Source organism: Hemiscyllium ocellatum, chromosome 28 (assembly GCF_020745735.1).
Source record: "Hemiscyllium ocellatum isolate sHemOce1 chromosome 28, sHemOce1.pat.X.cur, whole genome shotgun sequence".
In the NCBI taxonomy this organism is placed as follows: Eukaryota; Metazoa; Chordata; class Chondrichthyes; order Orectolobiformes; family Hemiscylliidae; genus Hemiscyllium; species Hemiscyllium ocellatum.
In genome coordinates, this window is record NC_083428.1 from 50,226,834 (window position 1) to 50,247,672 (window position 20,839).

Sequence of the window (20,839 nt, forward strand, 5' to 3'; positions counted from 1 at the left end):
ACTATTACCCTCTGTCTCCTTCCAGCCAGCCAATTCCTAATCCAAACCTCTAATCCACCCTCAATGCCATACCTCCGTAGTTTTTGCATTAGCCTGCCACAGGGTACCTTATCGAAAGCCTTGCTAAAATCCATATACACCACATCTACTGCTTTACCCTCGTCCACTTCCTTGGTCACCTTCTCAAAGAACTCAATTAGGTTTGTGAGGCACGATCTGCACTTCACAAAACCATGCTGACTATCCTTGATCACATTATTCCTATCCAGATGGTATTAAATCCTATCCCTTACAATTCTCTCTAAGACTTTGCCCACATTCCTGTAATGCCATCATCTGTGTTTGAAGTGAATGTCTTCCCATCTGTTTGTCTCCCTGATCATGATTAAGAGCTTTGTAGTCTCAGTGGTGCCACCCTTATGTATTTTCAGAACCAATGTATGTGTGCACCTTGTGTTATTGTTGACTTCCCTGTGTCAGGTGCTCTGTATCGGACGAGACGTTTGACCAGCTTTGACACATGCCTGTGGAACTTGTTCAAAAACAGAAATTGCTGAAAAAACTAAGCAGGACTGGCAGCATCTTGTGGAGCGAAAGCAGAGTTAATCTTTTGGGTGCAGTGACCCTTCCAGAATGCTCCTAATTTATCCAGCAATATTTGTATTTTTATTTCCAGTCTCCAGATTAATTCGTTTAATTGAAAATTTGTTCTGTGCCCATTCATTTCTGGAGAAAGTCAGCAGGTGTGGCGGCATCGGCAGAGACAAAGAAACATAGTTCACGTTTCAAGTCCAGTGTGACACTTCTTCAGAACTGAAATGGATTGTAAACTGAGCTTTTAAATCCTGTGACGGAGTTGGGGAGTAGGTGACGGGGAAATGAGAGTGTTGCAAAATATAAACGAGCTTTGAGGAGTGGTGAACGAGAAGGTGAGGTGAAATGGCTTTAAATTAAGATGTGAATGGGGGAAACGGCCTCTCTCCATTGAGTGCAAGGTAAAGAAGTCACAACCACACAAGATCATAGGGAGGCCAGGAGGGAGAATGCATGAAAAATGGAGAACAGTCATAATAAGGTCAGGCTCTGAAGTTATGGAATTGTATATTCACCCCTAAATGCTGTGATATACCAAAGTGTAAAGTGAGAGTTCTGTAAAGTGAGCTTGGGTTGTGCTGCATTGGAACACTGCAGCAGCCCAGGACTGAAATGGTAGCATGAAAGCAAGGTAGGTAATTGAAATGGGAGGCAGTTAGAGGGTCAGGGTCATTCCTATAAACAGAGTGGGAGTGTTCCTCAGAGCAATCTCTTCTTTGGTTCCCCCCAGTGTAAAGTAGACTGCATTCAAGCAGGAATGATAAGAGGCTGTTTGGAAAAGTACAAGTGAAATGCTGCTTCACCTGGAAGGTGTGATTGGGGTCTTGGACAGTGAGAGGGAAGAGGTGAATGGCCAAATGTTGCAGCTTCTGTAATTGCATGGGAAGGTGCCATGGGAGGAGTGGGGAAGTGTTCGGGATGATGGAGGGTGTCACAGAGGGAATGGTCCCTGTGAAATATTGAAAGTGGATGGGAGGGGAAGATGTGTTGATGGTGCTGTCCTGCTGGAGGTGGTGGAAGTGGCGTAGGATGATTCTGTGAATGTGCATTCGAGTGCAGTAGGAAGTGAGGACAAAGGGAGGTCAATCTTTATTCTAGGAAGGAGGGGACGGAGTAAGGGGAGAAGTGAGGGAGATGGGACAGTCACAGCTGAAGGATCGGTCCATCAGAGTTAGAGGATTTCTCGTTTGAGAGAAAAGGTGATAATGTATGAAGCTTCCCACTGGAATGTGCATGATCGAACAGAAATGAACGAGCCAGAGAAACAGTGAGAATGGCGTCACTCTCAGCTGATCCTGTGTTCAGCCACACACGGAGGTCCCCCCAAATGATTGAAAAGAGCAAGGCATTTCAATTGCAGTTTTATGTCTTATATCTGGTCAAAAACAGAATTTGAAAATAGACCCAGTTGAAGGTCAGTGGATGTGTGGGGGAGACATGTAAGCAGATACTTCATAACGCTCAGGAATGATGGACTCTGGTCAAAAAGAAGATGATATGAGGATGTGAGGATGAACCACCCATGATGCTTTTAGGTTGTGAAGGATAACTAATCAATCCCAAACTAAACAATTCAGCTTGGTGAGTGCGAGCATCAACCACATTTGGGATGTTTAGTTTTGGAACCAGAAGCAGTTAGTATAAAGCAAAATATAAAGAAAAATATTCCAACTGGCAAGAAATACTTTTTTAAAAACTAGCCTCAATAGATTCTTTTTCTAAATGGTTCATGATGTGTGTGTGTGACCCTTGGAAGAAAGGCAGGAAATTATAGGTGGGACACCTGTAGGATGTGACTGCAGAATTGGTTGCAGGGAACAGGCAGAGAATTTAAAACAGTATTTTACTTCGTTCCTTACAGGGGAAGTCAAAATGAATTTAAATATTATAAACAAAATTGTAGTCCGATTTTCTCAAACAGGTAAAACCAAGGGTAAACAGGCCCTGTAAACCAGCAATTCATAGCTGGTTTTAATAGAAGTGGTTCCCGAGTGACTGGTGGCACGGTGTAAAATAGTTCATTACTCTCTGGATTACTGGACTGTTCCAGCAAAACTGGAGAATCTCCAAAGTGGTGTCTGTCTTCAAGAAGAGAGAGAGTTTTCAAATGTTTAGGTGCTACCTTTATCTGAATAACGGAGCATATTTGAGAGGCTTGATGGCCTCATGATGCACTTTCATCCTGAGTATTTAAAAAGAACAACAACTCTGCTCCTTCCTCCGATGTGTTACACACGGGTTGGGGGGGGGGGGGGGTGAACATTTTGCTTAAGTTGGTAATTATTTTGTAAATTATCTGGAACATTGTACAAACGACATCATTCAGAGAATAGTAGAAACAGCATTCTCCAGAACATTATCTAAACATGTAGGGGTATTGCGTAGGTAAGAGAGAGAGAGAAGGTGCTGCATGCAGTAGTGAGAGCCTTATTTGGGGAAAGCTGCTATACTAGATATGCAGGGAGTGTGAGGGAGCAGAGAGAATACGGTGACCCTATTCCTGCCAGAGCGGGATAGGTTATTGTTGTTTGTCCTGTATTGATGGACATTTCTTCAGATCGCAGATATTGCTCTGAGCAGGGTGGTGAGCTCAGACCACGCTCAGTGGGTCTGGTGGTGTGGCCCCCCCTCTGGGAAAAGAATGGTCCTCCTCTGTACTAGCCTATCCATCAGCCCTCTGTGCCCATGTCGACAAACCGTGGTGTAATTGCCCCTTTTCTGCCATGCTCGGGAGAAACTGTACAGAGCAGCTCCAAACTGAGAAAGCTCAACTGTGTGCCCCTTGGCCTTTTAAAGTTGGAACCAGTGTTATGGATTATGGAATATCCAGGGACATCTGGGCGATGGTGAGTATTTCCATCCGTGATGGGTAGGAGAATCGGGCTGGTATTGAATGAGAAGGACACCGTGAGATGGGCTGGGCAGTTAATGAGGTGAGTTCGATAAGATCGCACCAGGAAACTAGCTCAGCCTCGTGCAGACAGTCCCTCTGTCACACTCAATGAAAATGGCACTGAGACAGTTTTTTGTTAAATTCAGCCCAATGAGTCGAAGACTGTGCTGACCCTGCTCCCAGTTCTAAAGCTGCAGAGCAAATACTCATCCAAACCTCTCCACCATCTTAACTTACACCAATATCCTGTTCACCCATAGTTCATGGAAACAGTGACCCATATTGCAAGACGTTGTAGAAATGTTCCATTTCACTGTTTTTAAACCTACCATCAGATACTTCTCTCAAATTCTCTCCCAATCTCCCCCTTCTTTTACCAAGCTCCTCCCATTTGGTGGCATTTCAGCTGATTCATGGCCGCTTTCTGGCGGTGAGTTTCACATCCACAGCACCCCCTTCTGATGGTACGATGGAGAGATGGAGCTGGAAATGGATGGGAGCTGCACAGCCTGCCATTTCCAGCATGGGCTGCAAGTTTCCCCACGTAGAGCAATGATCTAACACAGTGTTACTCAGCAATGCAGTGATTGGTGTAGACAACTGTACAGGCTGGGAAGGTAACTGATCTATATTAACAGTTAACTTCATTGCTATTCACTGCACAACTCCCCATACTGGAAATATACCCAGTTCATGTTTATAGAACAATGCACTTGCATGCTCTGCAGGTTTATATATCAATGCACTTTTGGACGGATACGAAGTGGACTGGTGAGCTCTGAACATTGTTCAATCCTGGACGTATTACTAAGCAATACACTGGTCTGGTTTACGCTAAATGATGAACAGATACCTCATCTGGGCTTATACGCATTTGGGCTTGATCTGTGAGGTGGATTGAGAGTCCGATATAATTCCTGATATAACTATCACTCCTCCAGCTCGGCCCATTCCGCTATTTAACCCCATATTTCTGCGAAAAGTTGCCCATTAATTAATTTCCCAAGTAAAACGTGAATATCTGTAACTCTTGTTATGTACATGAAGAAGGTGACCTTGGACTGAACATGTTTTTAAAAATATTTTAAAGCTAAATGTGAGGTGCTGCATTTCAGACACAATTCACTTGGTCAAAATATTAAAATTAAGCAAAGCAAAACTTATTCAAACACTGTTTGTCTGCAAGGCCACAAGGAATGGATTGTATCTACACTGTCTATGGCACTGTAGGAGCCTCTCAAAAATGCCTAACTCCACCTAAGCCGTTAAATTATGGTATGATAAATGTCAAATTAAACGTAAATAAATCAAATGAAAGGATGCAGCTGGCCTGGCAATCATACACAGACGGTCTCGGGACCCCAGCAATTTGTAACATGCCAAAACACAGTAGAATCATCAAGCTTGTGAAGACAAAGCATCATTTCTTTCTCTCAGCTCTATTTTTACAAATGGAGATGTGCCATTAACCCAATGTCAGCGATGTCAACATCCCACTCACACCAAGTATTATTGTGTTATATCAGGGTTATCGTGAAAGGAGTTAACTGGAGATGTTTGTTCAGTGACTGTGATTAATATCAGTCTTCCTGGATCTAACTGGGCCACTAGAGGCTTTCCCTCTTCCATAATTAGTGGTTTCTTTCAATTTGTTACGCCATAGTATTTGGGGCAGTGTAATCCTCAACACGATTGGGATCAGCAGCTAGAGAGAGAGGAAGAGGTCAGAATCTGAGAACATTAGAATGTTCCAACCATGGATCAGAATCTGAGAACATTAGACTGGAATGTTCCAACAATGGACAAGAGTTTATCCGATGGTCTTTACTGGCTTTCTCGGGATTGGGCATCGTTACAGATGCGGATAGAAGCCGTACTCATGATTATTCAAGCTGGGTACTATCCCATCCTCGCTATTATTGGTGTTCCTGGTAAGCCTATCTCTGTCAATTCTATAAACGATGGTGAAGGTTACTGATATTCCAGTTAATTATATTTAACAAATATATGAACTTTCAGTCAGAAATTCCACTTCCTGTGCATGCATTTCCAAACAGCTTACTCACAAACATCTAAGAAAGAACAAGACTGTTCAGAAACTTGAATCTCCCTTTTTTCCTGAACTGTTTTATGTCTCTATATTCTCTCTGTCATCAAATCTGCCCACACCCCAGTCTCCAGCTATGCCTCAGTGCCGTTGCTGAATTAGTTATCATCTACCCCTTTGTTCATGAACGATTTTACGGCTCAAGTTCTCTTCTGACCACTCTTGCAGCAACAAGTATTTTGACCACAAGCTTCTTCTTGTCTCTACAGTTACTTCACAACAGGGACTCTGTATCAGAGTAGTAGTGTCACTGACCATGTAATTCAGAGGCATAGGTTATGACTCTAAAAACATTGTTCGAAACCCTCCCACAGCCGATGTCTAAATTTAAATTCGAATGACAAAAGTTGGAATGAAACTTACTTTCCCTCATGGCAACCATAAACCAACAGGATTTTTTTTTCCTTATTTTAATGATGATTTTTGTAAAGATACTGAAAAGTTTTGCCCTGTTCGGACTAAGTGTGATTTCAGACCCACAACAATGTAGTTGGCTCCATATTGCCTTCACAAATGTCCGTGTGGTCAAGGGCAGTTACTGATGGCCAACAAATGCTGCCCTTGCCAGTGATGCTGGCATCCCGGGAAACAACAACATTAAAGGTGACATTACCAAGGAAATGTGGATGCTGGAGATGTGAAATAACATTCTCCATCATCTGAAAAAGTGTTGGAGATTCACAGCAGGTATGGCAGTCTGCCGGACTGGAGAAAAACAGATAACGTTTAGAGTTCATTGAACATATCAAAACTAAATGCAACTAATTAAGAGTATTATTTATATCAGGGTTGGTTTGAAGGATGAATGGGAGGTTTGAGTTGAATGAGTGGAGGAATGTCCAGCAAGAGGGAGAGAGAAAGAGAGAGAGAGAGAGAGATGGAGAGGAAGAGAAAGGAAAAACAAACAAAAGGATTGCTGATGATGGACTGTAAGGAAAATAGGATAGGAGGTTATTCGAACATTTCCCTTTTCCCCATATTCCTGAATATCACATCCATTTCGGGATGTCACTGCTTGAATTGAGTAATGTTCCCCGTGTCTCTCTGAGTGTGGTGATCAACTCCATCGGCAATACTAGTGCTGAGATACAGAGAAACACAATATTATATTGTCAACTGCTTCTTTGGAAAGTGGAACTGTTACTGTGGAACTGTGCAGAGATGTAAAGGCTTTCTCAGCTAGGAAGAGAAACTGAGTAGACAGAGGCATTTTCAACACTGAATGGTTGCACCATGGGTGTCGGGAACTGACTTGCTGCTGTCATTGGAAAGTCAGTGGAATTTCGGTGGATGGTGTTCTCACGTTTCTATTGTCAGTTGCTGCGTTCATTCAGGGAGACCCGAGGGCCTTTTGACGCCACTCCAGACACTGCATTTTCATGTATCTGTGTCCACCGTAAACAAATGGAGCTGAGACTCAGAGAAGGGAAGCTGTGTAAACAGGGTGGGGCTGGGAGCTGCACATTCCTCCCTGGGATTTCGTGGAACATTTGTCTAAGCTGGATCCATTCCAAGTTTAAAGTGACAAACCAGTTTGTTTCAAAAATGAGGTGGTCACTGAACTGTGTCCTCTCCTTCAGTATAACCTGTAGCCTCACATCAGGGACAGGACTGTACTGACTCTTACTGTGAAGTGAACTGGATTGATTCTGGAACTTTCCAGCTAGGAGTGAGTAATACATCCGCCATCTCTGAAATGCAGTCCTCTGATGTATTCATGAGCTGACAGAAGCCATCTGCCTGCTGAGAGGAATTCATTGGTTCCATCTCCACAGGGGAAGGTACAGAAACTAACTTCCAGAAATATTAGGGAACGGAGGATTAGTGAAAATGAGAAACTGCAGGAAATTAGAATTAATGAAGAGTATGCTTTTTGAAAATCTAATTGAATCGAAGTTTCATGAGTTACTGAATCTGCTGAGCTGTATCCCAGAGTATTGAGGAGGTGGCGATAGAGCTAATGAAATAATTACTGAATATTTTTCAAAGCTGGTTAGATTCTGGAAACGATCCTGCAGACTGGAAAGCAGCTGTTGTAAACTGAAATATTTAAGACAGGATAGACAGGCCAAACAGAAAGCTAAATAGCTTGATGTCAGATTAAGAAAAATATTGTCACCTTTTATCAGGAATGTGACAACTAACACTTGGAGAATAGTGATCTGTTTTTGTAGAGTCGGCCTAGATTCAGGAAAGGGAAGTGATCTTTGATAAACTTATTGGAATTTGAGGAGATTGTCCGGTGTGACATCAACAATTGAGAACCAATGGAAATGGAGTATCTAAATTTTCAGCAGACATTTGACACAGTTGAATACAGTTGAGTGGGGAGTGTTAAATTCCTTGGGTATGTAGGTGTGAAATATATACCATATGAATTAAAAATTGGATATTGGAGATAATGAAGGGAGTAGTATTTTTCTCTCGACTGGAGGTTTGTTGGGTATCAGGTGGATCAGTGTTTTGGCAATAGCTGTTCACAAGGTATAAAAATGATTCAGATGTAAACAAATATCTTCATTCACATTTATGTTTGTTTTTCAATGGTGAGAGATCGGGAAGTGCTGTTGTTGAAAAGGACCTGGATGACCTTGGTCATAAGTCACCAACGTTGCAGGAAATAAGTGATATGTAGCTCTTCATGAAAAATTATTGTAACACCAGAGTTGGTATATCTTTCCCAATGGTAGTGTTTTGTTGAGATAATATTTGGTGCATTGTGTACAGACTTGGTCTGTTTTATAAATAATGATCTCTTTGTCACAGAGAGAGTGCAAAGAAATTTCACCAGACTAAACCTTGGCATGATGGTACCATGTGGAGAGAGTGCAGGATCTATGTGTTTAATTTGTTGTGCTGTGAGAGAATAAGAAGATGAAACTTGATGGTTATGGACGGACACTCATTACATCCCAAACATCTGAATAGGGTCGAAATTCCACACTATTCATTGGATGTTTGATTCCCAAAAGTTTATATGCCTCTGCAGAGCCCACATTTCGATTGACAGAAAGGTACAGGCTCTGAATGAACTCTAGACACTTGAATGCACAGTCACTGTGTGACACTGTATTGAATGTCACTTTGCACACAATCCTGTCAGTAGTCACAATACCTTCATTCTGAAAGAGTTAACGATTCTACAGATGGAGTTCAAATTTGAAAAGTGTGGAGTACAAATTGGAAAAGTGAATTTGAATGCAGAATACAGGGTTATAGACAGGATACTTGGCAGTGTGGAGGAATAGAAGTGACCTTTGGTTCCATATCATTAGGTCCTTCACAGTTGTGACCTAAATTGACTGGGTTGTTAAGAAGGCAAATAGTGTGTTAGCTTTCATGAACGGGGGTATTGTTTTTAAGAGCCACGAGGTTATGCTGCAGCTCTATAGAGCCTGGTTAGACCACACTTGACATATTTTCTCCTGTTCCAGTCACCCAATTACAGGAAGGATATGGAAAATTTAGAAAGGGTGCAGAGGAAATTTACCAGAATGCTTGCTGGACTGGAGGGCAGGTCTTATGGAGAAAGGTTGAGAGAGATAGGGTTTTTACCATTGGCGTGAAGAAGGATGAGAGGTGACTTGATAGATATATCAAGCCAGAGACTTTTTTTCCCAAGGCAGAAATGGCTGTCAGGAGGGGGCATCATTTGGAGCTAAGTTTCAAGGAGATCTCAGAGATCGGTTCCTTACACAGAGAGGGGTGGGTGCGTGAAATGCACTGCCTGCAGTGGTATTTAGTCAGGTATATTAGTGACATGTAAGCGACTCTTGCATGGGCACATGGGAGGATAGTACAGTGTAGTGTATATAGGCTAGTCTGATCTGAGAGTAGGATAAAAGGTAGATGCAACATCGAGGGCAGAGGAGCCTGTACTGTGCTGTAATGTTCTATGTTCTATCTTCTATAAAAGTATTTAGCGAGTGGGGTAGATTTATTTTGACCTGTCAGAGAGGTGAGGGCTATGAGGAATCGGACATTAAAGAGGATTTGTGACCTAGAGCAGATCAGCCATGATCTTACTGAAGGGCAGGGTTGGGATTTGAACGATGTGCCCCTGTTTCTGATGTACTCCCATTCTGTTATTGGAAGGTTAATGGGTGTTATTTTCCTGGAAGGTCTGTTATTGAATATTGCAGTCAGGGAGACCAGAGGATTCTGTGAGCCATCTCTAGGTGAGGTCTAGGGGCTGTATTCACCGTGAATCTGGGTCTACGACATGAACAACAAATGGAGCACACGTTGCAGAGAGGGGAAGCTCTGGAAAGACAGATGAGGGGAGTCTTTCATATCCAGCCTGAGTTTTACAATTGTATTTTCCAAATCACCCAAACCGTATGGGGCAGTCTTCACAGACTGAATGGTCTTACGTTTTCCTGTGTACTAGGTTGTAGCAGTAAATGGACATCAACTGTTCCTGTCTGGCAGTTTTGAGGAGCTGAATGGAACGCAGAGATATGGGACTGAGGAGGAGGAGTGGGTCATTAGACACGTTGAGGCTTCTCCACCAGACACTAAGATTGTGGCTGATCAGGTGTGGTCTCAGCTCCACCTTCCTGTCTGTATCCCATTATTAAGTCTCTACTAACTCAGCTTTGTATAAATGTAAACAATGAGGAATGTCAAACTTCTGGGGAAGAGAATTTCCACTTGAAAGATCCTTTTTAGAATTTTCCCCATCTCTCTGGTAGAATCAGAGAGTCATGCGGCATGGAAAGAGATCCTTTATTCCAGCTTACCCATGCCAACCAGTTATCCCAAACTTATCCAGTCCCATTTGCCATCATTTTCTCCATATCCCTCTCAACCATTCCTATTTATGTACTATCCATATGTATTTTAAATGTGTAATTGGACCCGCTGTCAACATTTTCTCTGACAGCACTTTCTATACACGCACCATCTTCTGCGTGAAAATGCAACTGCTAAGGTCCACTCTAAGTCTTTCCCCCAAACCTTCAACCTATGCCGTACAGTTCTGGACTCGCTACCCTGGGAAAAATACATTGATCATTCAGATTATCCATGCCCCTCAGGATTTGAAAAATCAATTTCATATCACCATTCACCCTCCGCCAGTTCAGGGGAAGAGGCCTTAACTTATTCATCCTCTCCATGAAGCTCAAACCCCCCATACTGGAAAATCCTTGTAAACATTTTCTGCGTCCTCTCAACATCCTCCCATCAGGAGAACCAACCGAATTGTGCACAGTATTCTTAAAGAAGCCTCACCAGTGTTCTGTCCAGGGCTAACATGTCACATTAACTCCTGTACTCAATGTTCAGACTGATTAAGACAAGCGTGCCAAACATGTTCTTCATCACCCTGTCTATCTGCGACTCCACTTTCAAGGAACTGTGAACCTGTACCCGTAGGTCTCTTTATTCGGCAACATTCTCCAGTGCACAACATGACTGAACGTACTGAAAATGCAAACCACACAAATATCTAAATTAAACTCCATCTGCCAGTCCTTGGGACTTTGATGGGGTCAAAGCTGCCACTGTACTCTGAGTTAATCTTAATCTGCTGCACCACTTTGTTGATATTATCTGGAAACTTACTAACCATGCCTCTGGTATTCACGTCCTAGTCATTTACATCCACAATGAAAAGCAGTGAGCTCAACACTGATTCTTTCAGCACTCCACCGGCCTCAGTCCGGAAAACAATTCGTTATCTTCAAGACACGTTTTCGTATCCAATTGGTTAACTTTTCCTGGATTCCATGTGACCTAACTTGTTTGCGATGAGAAACCATATTAAACGCCTTGCTGAAGCCATTGTAAACAAATTATACCACAGTGCCTTCTTCAATCTTCTGTGTCACGTTCTCAAAATACTCAATCACATTAATGAGACATGATCTCCATTGCATAAAGCCATGTTGACTACTCCAAACCAGTCCTTGTCTTTCTCAATGCACGTAAATCCTATCCCTCAGATTCCCCTCCAACAACCTACACTACACTGACGTTAGGGTCACTGAGTCGATCACTGTTCCCTTTTCTAGTCCCACTCCTCCACTGGTCACAAAACAATTCAATTATAATTATGTTGGTGATATGGCCAATGATATAGTTCTCAGAGAGTGTCAGGGTCAGTGTAAGGAACAAGTCAATCAGATTTCTTTAATCTGCTTCAACAACACGTTTGCGACTACAACAAAGTTACTCAAACTATGGTGGAAAGAAGAATGATGAGTGAATATTGCAAATATGCACATTGGTATTTCCCTTTTAAAAATACTGAGGCACAAACACACATACACACGCGTTTGATAACAAACTGGAAATGAAAATCTCTGCAATTTTAACTTGAAAGAACTTTGTCCAAATATTACTGGAACTCATGATAAAAGGAAAACTGAGAGTTTGGCTCAAATGTTATCCTACTTGAAGAGTCAGAGAGTCCTACAGCATGAAGACAGGCCCTTTGATCCATACTGGCCCTAGCTGACATAAATGTCCATCCACGCAAAACCTATTTCTCTGCATTTGGCCCATATGCTTCTGAACCTTTCCTATCTATGCATTAGTCCAAATGCCTTTTAAGTGTTGTTAATGCAAATGCCTGGACTATTTCCACTGACAGCTCATTTCATATACGTACCACCTTCTGTGTAAAGTTTGCCTCTCTTGGTCTCTTTTATTTTTTCCCCACTAAACGTAAACTGATGCACTCCAGTCCTCGATTGCAAAACTCTGGGAAAAAGAAAGACTGAGTTCATTCAGTATATGCCTCTCATGATCTTGTACAGTTTTTTTTTAAGAACCCACCACACCCCTCCCACCCTTTCAATCTCCTTTACTCTAAAGAAAAATGTCCTTCCTTGTCCAACCACTCTCTGTAACTCAGGCTGTTGAGTCATATGAACATCCTTGTAAATTTCGTCTGCAATCTTTCCAGTTTAATAAAATCCTTCCAACAGCAAAGTGACCAAACCTGAACACAACACTGCAGGTGTGGCCTCGTCCTGAAACTTGCAACATAATTTCCCAACTTCTATACTCAATGCCCTGACTGACGAAGGCCAGTGTGCCAAAAGACTTCTTCACTTCCCTGTCTCCCTGTGACTTTACTTTCAGAGAACCGTGCACCTATACTCCAAGGTCCCTCTGTTCCACTACACCATTTAACGTCACGCCATTCACAATGAAATTCCTGCCTTGAATTTGATTTTCCAAAATGTAACACTCACATTTATCTATATTAAACACGTTTCCCTATTTCTCATCCCACTTCCCCAGATAATCAAGGTCCTGCTGCAATTTCTGAAAACTTCCCTCACTGTCATCAGCAAATTATGTTAGGCTTACTGGTTTATATTTCCCAGGTATTTCTTTCCTTCCCTTCTTGAATAAGGGCACAGCATTCGCTACCCTCCAGTCTTCTGGGACCTCATCTGTAGCTAATGGATGATGCCAAAATATCAGCCAGGGTCCTGTAGTGTCTTCTCTAGCCTCCTGCTGTGTTCTTTGATACATCTGGTCAGAAACAAGATTTTTATTCAGCTTCCTACATTCTAATACATCCAACACCTCCTCTACTGCGATATCACCACTAACTTCCCTAAGCTCCCATACCAAGTCTTCAAGTATTTCTTCACGTTAAACACAGAAGAGAAATATTCATTGAGAAAATTGAGGATTTCCTGTGGTTCCGCATATACATATCCACTTTGGTCCTTGAGGGGTTGTATTCTCACTGCGGTTATTTTCTTTTCTTAAATATACTTAAACAACCTGTTTGGATTCATCCTGATCTTCTCAGCCAAGGCTATCTCGTGCCCTCTTTTCGCCCTCCTGAGATCCTTCTTCAGTAAACTCACGTATCCCCTTTATATCTCCAGGGATTCCTTTGTTCCCATCTGCCTGGACCTGAGCCACACCTCTTCAATATCTCATGTCTTCCAGGTCTCCATCCTCATGCCAACCTTGCCCTTCACCCCCATAGGAGCATATAAACCTTGACCTCCAGCCATCTCACTTTTCAAGGCCTCCCAGTTGATAGAGGCCCTTTCGCCTGCAATCAAATTGCTCTAAACAAGCCCGGCAAGTTCCTATCTAATTCCATCAACATTGACCTTGCCCAAAGTTAGAACCTACACTGTGTACAGGTTTGTCTCTCTCCATAACTATTTAAAGATTAATAGAACTATGGTCACTGGTCTCAAAATGCTCCCCCACTGTCACCTCCATCACCTGTCCCGCTCTATTTCCCAAGAGTCGGTCGAGTTTGCCAATTCCTGAACAGGACCTTCTCCATACTGCATGAGGAAAGTTTTCTCAACTCACTTAATACATTCACCCCATCTAAGTCCTTAGTTCTGTGTCAGTCCAGTCTATATTCATAAAATTAAAATCTCCTACTATGAGAATTCTATTACCCCTGCAAGTGTCCCAATCTCTCTACATATTTTTGTTTCTCTAACTCACATTGACTATTGGGGGTCTATAGTACAACCCCAATAATGTCATCATCCCCTTCTTATTTCTTAGCTCCACACACAAAGCCACACTGAATGATCGTCCAGGTATTTTATCTCTGAACACTGCTGTGATACTCGCCTGAATCAAAAATGCAACTCACCCTCCCCTCCTTCCACCACCACTATCCCGCCTAAAGCAGCTGTACCCTGGTGCATTATGCTGTCAGTCCTATCTCTCCCTTAGGCATGTTTCTGTAATGGCCATAACATCCCAGTCCCACGTACTTATCCATGCCCTGAGTTCATCAGCCTTATCAGGTAGCTGTCCTGCATTGTAACAGATGCAATTTAATCTAACATGCATTCCTTGCTCTTGTCATGTTCCAGCCTGACCTGTTTCTTTTCACTTTACTGTTTCTAATTACTGCATCTCCTTCCAGCCTCACACTTGTCACCCTGCTGTTGATGATCCCGTACCACCCCCAAACCCAGCCAATCTAGTTTAAATCCTTCCTTGTAGCACTAGCAATCCTCCCTGCAAGGATATTGCCCCATCCCTCCAGTTCAGGTATAACCCGTCCCCCTTGAACAGGTCACCTCTGCCCCACAAAACTTCTTAATAATCTAAAGATCTATATCCCTACCCTGCCCAAATTCTTGAGCCACGCATTCATCTGCCATAATGACCTGTTCTTACCCTCACTAGTACATAGCACCGGATGTAAACCGAAGATTACCACTGTTCCTGGCTTTTATCCTTTTTCCTAGCTCTCTGAAATCACTCTGCAGGAACTCTTCACTACTTCTAACTCTGTTACTTTGTACCAACATGCACAATGACTTCTGACTGCTCCCCCACCCCGGTGAGAACGTTCTGCAGCCGCTCTGAGACATCCTGAACCCTGGGACGTGGGAGGCAACACACCATCCTGGATTCCCATTTGCAGTCACAGAATTTCCTGTCTGTTCCCCTCACTATCGAGTCTGAATAATTACTTCTGAAGTTATTCTGCTCGCACATCTTTCTGATAATGGGATTTCTTCCTGAAACAGTTGGATTTAGCTAAACCCCCTTTGATTCAAGCAGGTGGGGAGGTTCCAAAGAATCCTCATCAGGAATCCTCCATGAGTGAGTAAACCGACTGGGATTTTTGTTTTAGCTCGCACATGTTGCTGTGATGAGGGACAGGGAAAGAGAAAGGAAGGAACAGACTGTTCCTTCTCAGGTAGGTTACATTTTTCCATCCTAAGTTGAATCAATAATGTTATCAGAACTCAGACTGGACTATGTGTGCTCTCCTTGAACATTGTCTGAACATTATGGCTCCATCACATTCCCTGCTCCATGCAGGTGCATCATTGCTACTGTCGTACACAGAATCATTTCATTAACAAATAATTACCCTCCTTCAAATGTGAAGATGTGTTTATATGTACCTGCATAATATAAAAATAAAATGCTTAATGTACTTACAATATCTTCATTAAAATGAATGTCTGATCTTAAACCAATACAGAAATTTCTGGAAAAGCTCAGCAGGTCTATTAGCATGCCTGAAGAGAAATTAGAGTTAACATTTCTGGTCCAGCGACCTTGTCTCAGAAACTAGCTTATTCTCAAATTACATACCCAATTCTTTTCTCCCACACAAGAGGAAATATCCATCATGTATTCACCAGCTACTCTCTGCCCATGATCGTATATGGTCAATAAGAACATCTCTCATTCTCAGTCCTGAACTGTTAATCCCTCATGACATAATGCGTTCATCACTAGGCCAAGTAAAGAGAAACATCTTTGAACAATTTGAAAACCGTTTAGCTATTTTTTTCAGTTTTGGGCTCATAACTTCAAACAATGCATCAGATATGGCCTCAGCAATGCCCTGTACTGATGCAGGAAAACATCGCTAAGATGAACCCCGACCCCCTTGCATGAAACAGCATCGTTCCGTTTCCATTCCAAATCAGTTGCTGCATCTTCACAGTAACTTGATGTGCTTCATGTGGTAATACACACAAATCCCTCTGTACCACCAAATTCTGCATTTTCTCTCCATTTAAATTATTTGCTGCTGTTTTGCCATTTTCCCAAAACACAAAATTCCAGTCACCCACATCGTACTGATATTTATTTTGTTGCAAGTTTACTCACTGCCCTCCCCTATCTGTATCCTATTGCAGACGCTCTGCCTCCACTTGACATCTTATTGAATGTTTATCCTGGTGTATGAGCAAACTGAGCTGCAATATATTCCGCCTCTTCATTCAAGGCATTAAACGAGAGTGTATACTGTTGATAAACTCACACTGATCCTCGAAGAATTCTACTAGTTACATCTTTCCAACCTGAAAACAAGTAATTATCTCAAATCTGTATTCCAGGTTAGCTAACCAGGGCTCCCCTGTTCCTGTGTAACTGCCCAGAAAGGTTGTATGGCCTTCTGCTGTGCGATGTAATTTAGTCAATGAGTTGAATGACTATATTCAATTCCTGTGTAACTCCATAGAGGGATAGAATTGCCACCACCTGACTCATTATAACGATTCTGACTGGCCGAAAGGGTCTTCCTCTCTGTCTCTGGCTGTAAAAGCGTCGAGATGTGAACTGGGAGGTCCACACGTGGGATAGGAGCAGCAGTAGGCCATTCGGTCCCTCCAGCCTGCTGCATAATTTAGAAGCATCATGGCTGGTCTGACTGTTGCTTACCACCGCCTTCCTGTCTGTTCCCACGAAATATTGCCTCTTCTGTCCATCCAAGATCACTTAAGGTCAGCCTTGAATATCTTCAATGACTCAGTATTCACCGTTCCCTGGGGATGACAGCGCTATAGATCGCGCAATCTGAATGAGAACGGAACAACTTTATCTCAAATATTAATGGGAGACCCCTTAATTTGAAAGTGTGTTAACCTCAAAGCAAGTTACCTTCTCTTTTCAGTAATAAGGGCAAAACAAATGGGAGGAGTCATAGTCCATTCAGCCCCGCAAACCTATCCCACAGTCGCATTGACTGTCCAGTAAAATATTTATTAATGTCAGTCTCCATGGCACCCTTGGGAAAATATTCCTGGCATCTTAAGACCATACAGCATCGGAAATGGAAATATGGCCATTTCACCCATCAACTCTACTTTGCTGTTCGATGCTGCCTGACATGTTTCTCAACACAATTCTCCCGCCTTCTCACTGTAACTCTGGATCCATGTTTTAATCGAAAAAGTTTATCTCTGTATTAGAACCGCGTCTTTGGCTGTGTGTGTGTGTGTGTGTGTGTGTGTGTGTGTGTGTGTGTGTGTGTGTACATCTGCTTCATGGCAGGAGACAGGATGGTGGTGGGTGTGCGTTTCTGTGTATATCTGTTTCATTCTGTTTAATTATCGGCACAACATCATGGGCTGAAGGGCCTGTTCTGTGTTGTATTGTTGTATGTTCTATGTAATGGCAGGAACACAGAATAATAATCTGTTGATACATCACATGAAGGAAATTGGTGACATTGAAATGAAGCCATCATCATTAATTATGAAAAGTCCATCTGCTTGCCTCATGTCCTTTTGAGAAGGCAATGGGTCATCCTTCCCTGGTCAGATCTCTATGTGACTGCAAACCCACAGCAATGTGTTTTACTGTTTACTGTCCTGTGGAACATCTGAACCAGCCACTCCGTACAAGATCGGCAAAACATGTTGGCCTGACCAGGTCTTGCACACATCTCGTGAGGGAAGAACAAAACGAAAGGTAGATCCCTTCCTCTGACTCTTTCCTGTATGCCTTCAGCTCATTCTCATTCAGGCAGATGACCATATTAAGTGCATTCTTTCTTCATCTCTCCCCGAGCATGATGTTCATCTCCATCGACATCTCTGGTGCTGCTTTTATTGATGCTGACATACAGATGCCAGGAATTTCTTAATTCCACATCATTTGCGGTGCATCGAGAAGGAATTCGTTTTTTCAATGACACAGGAAAGAAACGGAGATGTGTAAGTGTGGAAAAATAATTATTGTGATCAACCTTGAGAGTGTTGTTGAGGCAGTCTTTGGGATATTGTGGACTGATTTTTTTTCTCCTTTGTAAGGAATGATCACCTTGCCACAGAGAGAGTGCAATGCAGTTTCACCAGACTAATCCCTGGGATGGTAGTACCGTGAGGAGTGAGGGGAGATTAATCTGTGAGAGAATGAGAGGTGTTTGCATTGAAACTGGAGGGGGAGGGACAGTCACTCACGATGTACTAAACAGACACTGATACGGTGATAAATTCCATGGTTTTTTTACTCAGCTAATCCAGCCTTCGAATAAACTCTCCCCACGTTAATACATTACAGTTGGTATGTGATCCTGCACTGAACGTCACGTTAGCCACAATCCCGACAGCAGCCACAATAACTTCATTCAAAAACAGTTAACTATTCCCACCAGCTTCTGACGTCCATGGAGAACATGGACATGTCTTCTCGGAGATGAAAGATGCCTCCTTAAGAATAGAAGCAAAATGTTTCGCTTCCTTACTCAATGCCAGCAAACCACGTCAAAGTATCATGTGCACCACAGGCAAATGAGCCACGAGGAACATCGTGAAGCCGTCTCTGAGTGCAGTCTCTGCTCCACTGGTTTGTCATATTGGAGCATCAATGACACCCTTCTATTCCTGGATAAGTGTTTCAAGGCGTTGGACGGTCTCCACCTGGTCCAATGGAACAGGTTCATGTGTTTGATTGAGCTCTTCCTGTTCCTGCTTAACAGCTTGATGTGCTGACCAGACCCCTCCTCTTACTGTGAAACAAGCAAAAAGATTGAATGGGCTGTCCCTCTTCTTGTTCAGTAGTTTTGATGTGATGAACGGATTCTAGATATCCGTGAGCAACAAGCTTGAGGTGCTGAATGAGCTCCTCTTTAAATTTTGGAAATGTGCAGTATCTGGCCACCAACCACAAACATCTCCCGTTCTGTTCTGAAAGACCCTAACCAGAGGGCAGTTACACCTGATCCCCATTCAGCTCAAATAATTAGGTGGTCCCAATGACATCCTCAGTCAAATACTGCCTTGATATCAAGGCCACTCACTCTTCCCTGAGCCCCTGTGTTTGCCTCTTGTTTCAATCAATTGGTGATGGTGTATGTATAGGGAGTGATTTCCTCTCACAGAGGGACATCAATGTTAGGAATTATCTGTGCTAGAGAGTTAGGGGAGCTACATCACTGAAAGCATTTAAACAGGAAGTAGATAAGATTTTTGACCTGTCAGAGAGCTGAGGGGCGTGAATAATGGGGCATTAAAGAGGAGTTAATGGGACTCGGCAAGATGGTGGGTCATTTTCTTGAACTGCTGTGGACAGCTCTGCCTAACAGCCAAGGCAAAGTGGTATTTTTTGCCATCCCTGGCCAATCTATCTGGTGGAATTATTAGCTTAAAACTTTACAGAACACATATGTTATAATATTTGGGAGTCGGAAGGATACCAAAGGGAAAAGGAGCAAGCAAACAGGACCCTCCCCTGCAGCACCAGGCACTCCAGAGACTGCAGCAGCAGCAGCAGTCTCTCCTGCATCCACCCCCCAACACCCCCCCCCCCCCCCCGACCCCGGGACCTAACAGACTCACAGGAATTGGCTGCGGCGATGGAGAGAGTTACCTTGAAACTTAGGGCTGCGATTGAATAAATCCTTGGGGAGATTCGTGTCCAGGTCCGACCGAACGCATCCATGCTGCAGAAGCATGAGCTGGAGATCCAGAGCCGCGGGGAGAGGCTGGAGGAGGTGAAGAGTCGAACTAAGGCCTCGAAAGCTGCGAGGGAGTCCTCATCATGTCGGTTCCAGGTGCCGGAGCAGGGAGTGCGGACCCTGCGAGACCACATTGATGACCTGGAAAATCGAGGTCGGAGGATAAATTTCCCAATTGCCCGGCCCCCTGAAAGTGAGGAAGGTGAGCAGCCAATCAGTTTAATTGAAAGCTGGGTGTCAAAGTTTTTAGACCTTCACGTCGAGTCTAGCAGGCTTCAGATTGAAAGGGCTTATTGGGTTACAGTGCACAGGTCAGGGCCCATGCAACGCCTCCGCTCGGTCCTAGTGTACTTCTATTCATATAAAAACAAGCAATAAGTCATAGACGCTTCCAGATCCGTGGCAAAATATCCGCAGGCGCTGCTGTACAAGGGGTCAAAAATCATGTTTTTTTTCCCAGGATTTCTCTGCAGCTGTTATTCGAAAGAGGAAATCCTTCGATGAACTTAAAAAGAGGCTGAGGAACCTGTGCATCCAATATTCCATGAGATACCCCGCAGTACTTCGTTTCAGCCATGAGGACTCAGTTTATACATTTGACTCAGTGGGTTAGGCTAAACATTTTGTGGTCACTTTAAAATGGGCGGATTGGCCTGAAACATACGGTTAATGTTTGTTCTCTTTTCTATCTTTCCCCATGTTTTTCCTTCCCTTTTTTTATTTCTTTCTTTCTCCATAATAATGTCCTTTTTGAAAAGAGGGAAAAGACTTTGGAATAAGTTGTTACTTTATTTTAATAACTAGGTTTTCTGATGGGAAACCTTGTGGATGTTCCTTTTCGTCTCTCCCCTTTTTTTGTTTGTTCTGCTTCTCTTTTAGTCACAAGTAGGGGTGACATGAAGCCAGGGATGGGTGGAGTGCACATCCTGACTTTGTCTTTTTTTCTGTTGATTTAAGGATCATCTTCTTGTATTTTTTAAATTTCTGGCCTAAGGCTGGGGCACAGTCCGGGTTTGAAGTAGTTGTGAAGGAGGGGATGGATAGGGTGAGTGCCCCTATGGGCAGGGGGAAGAGGCTTCCA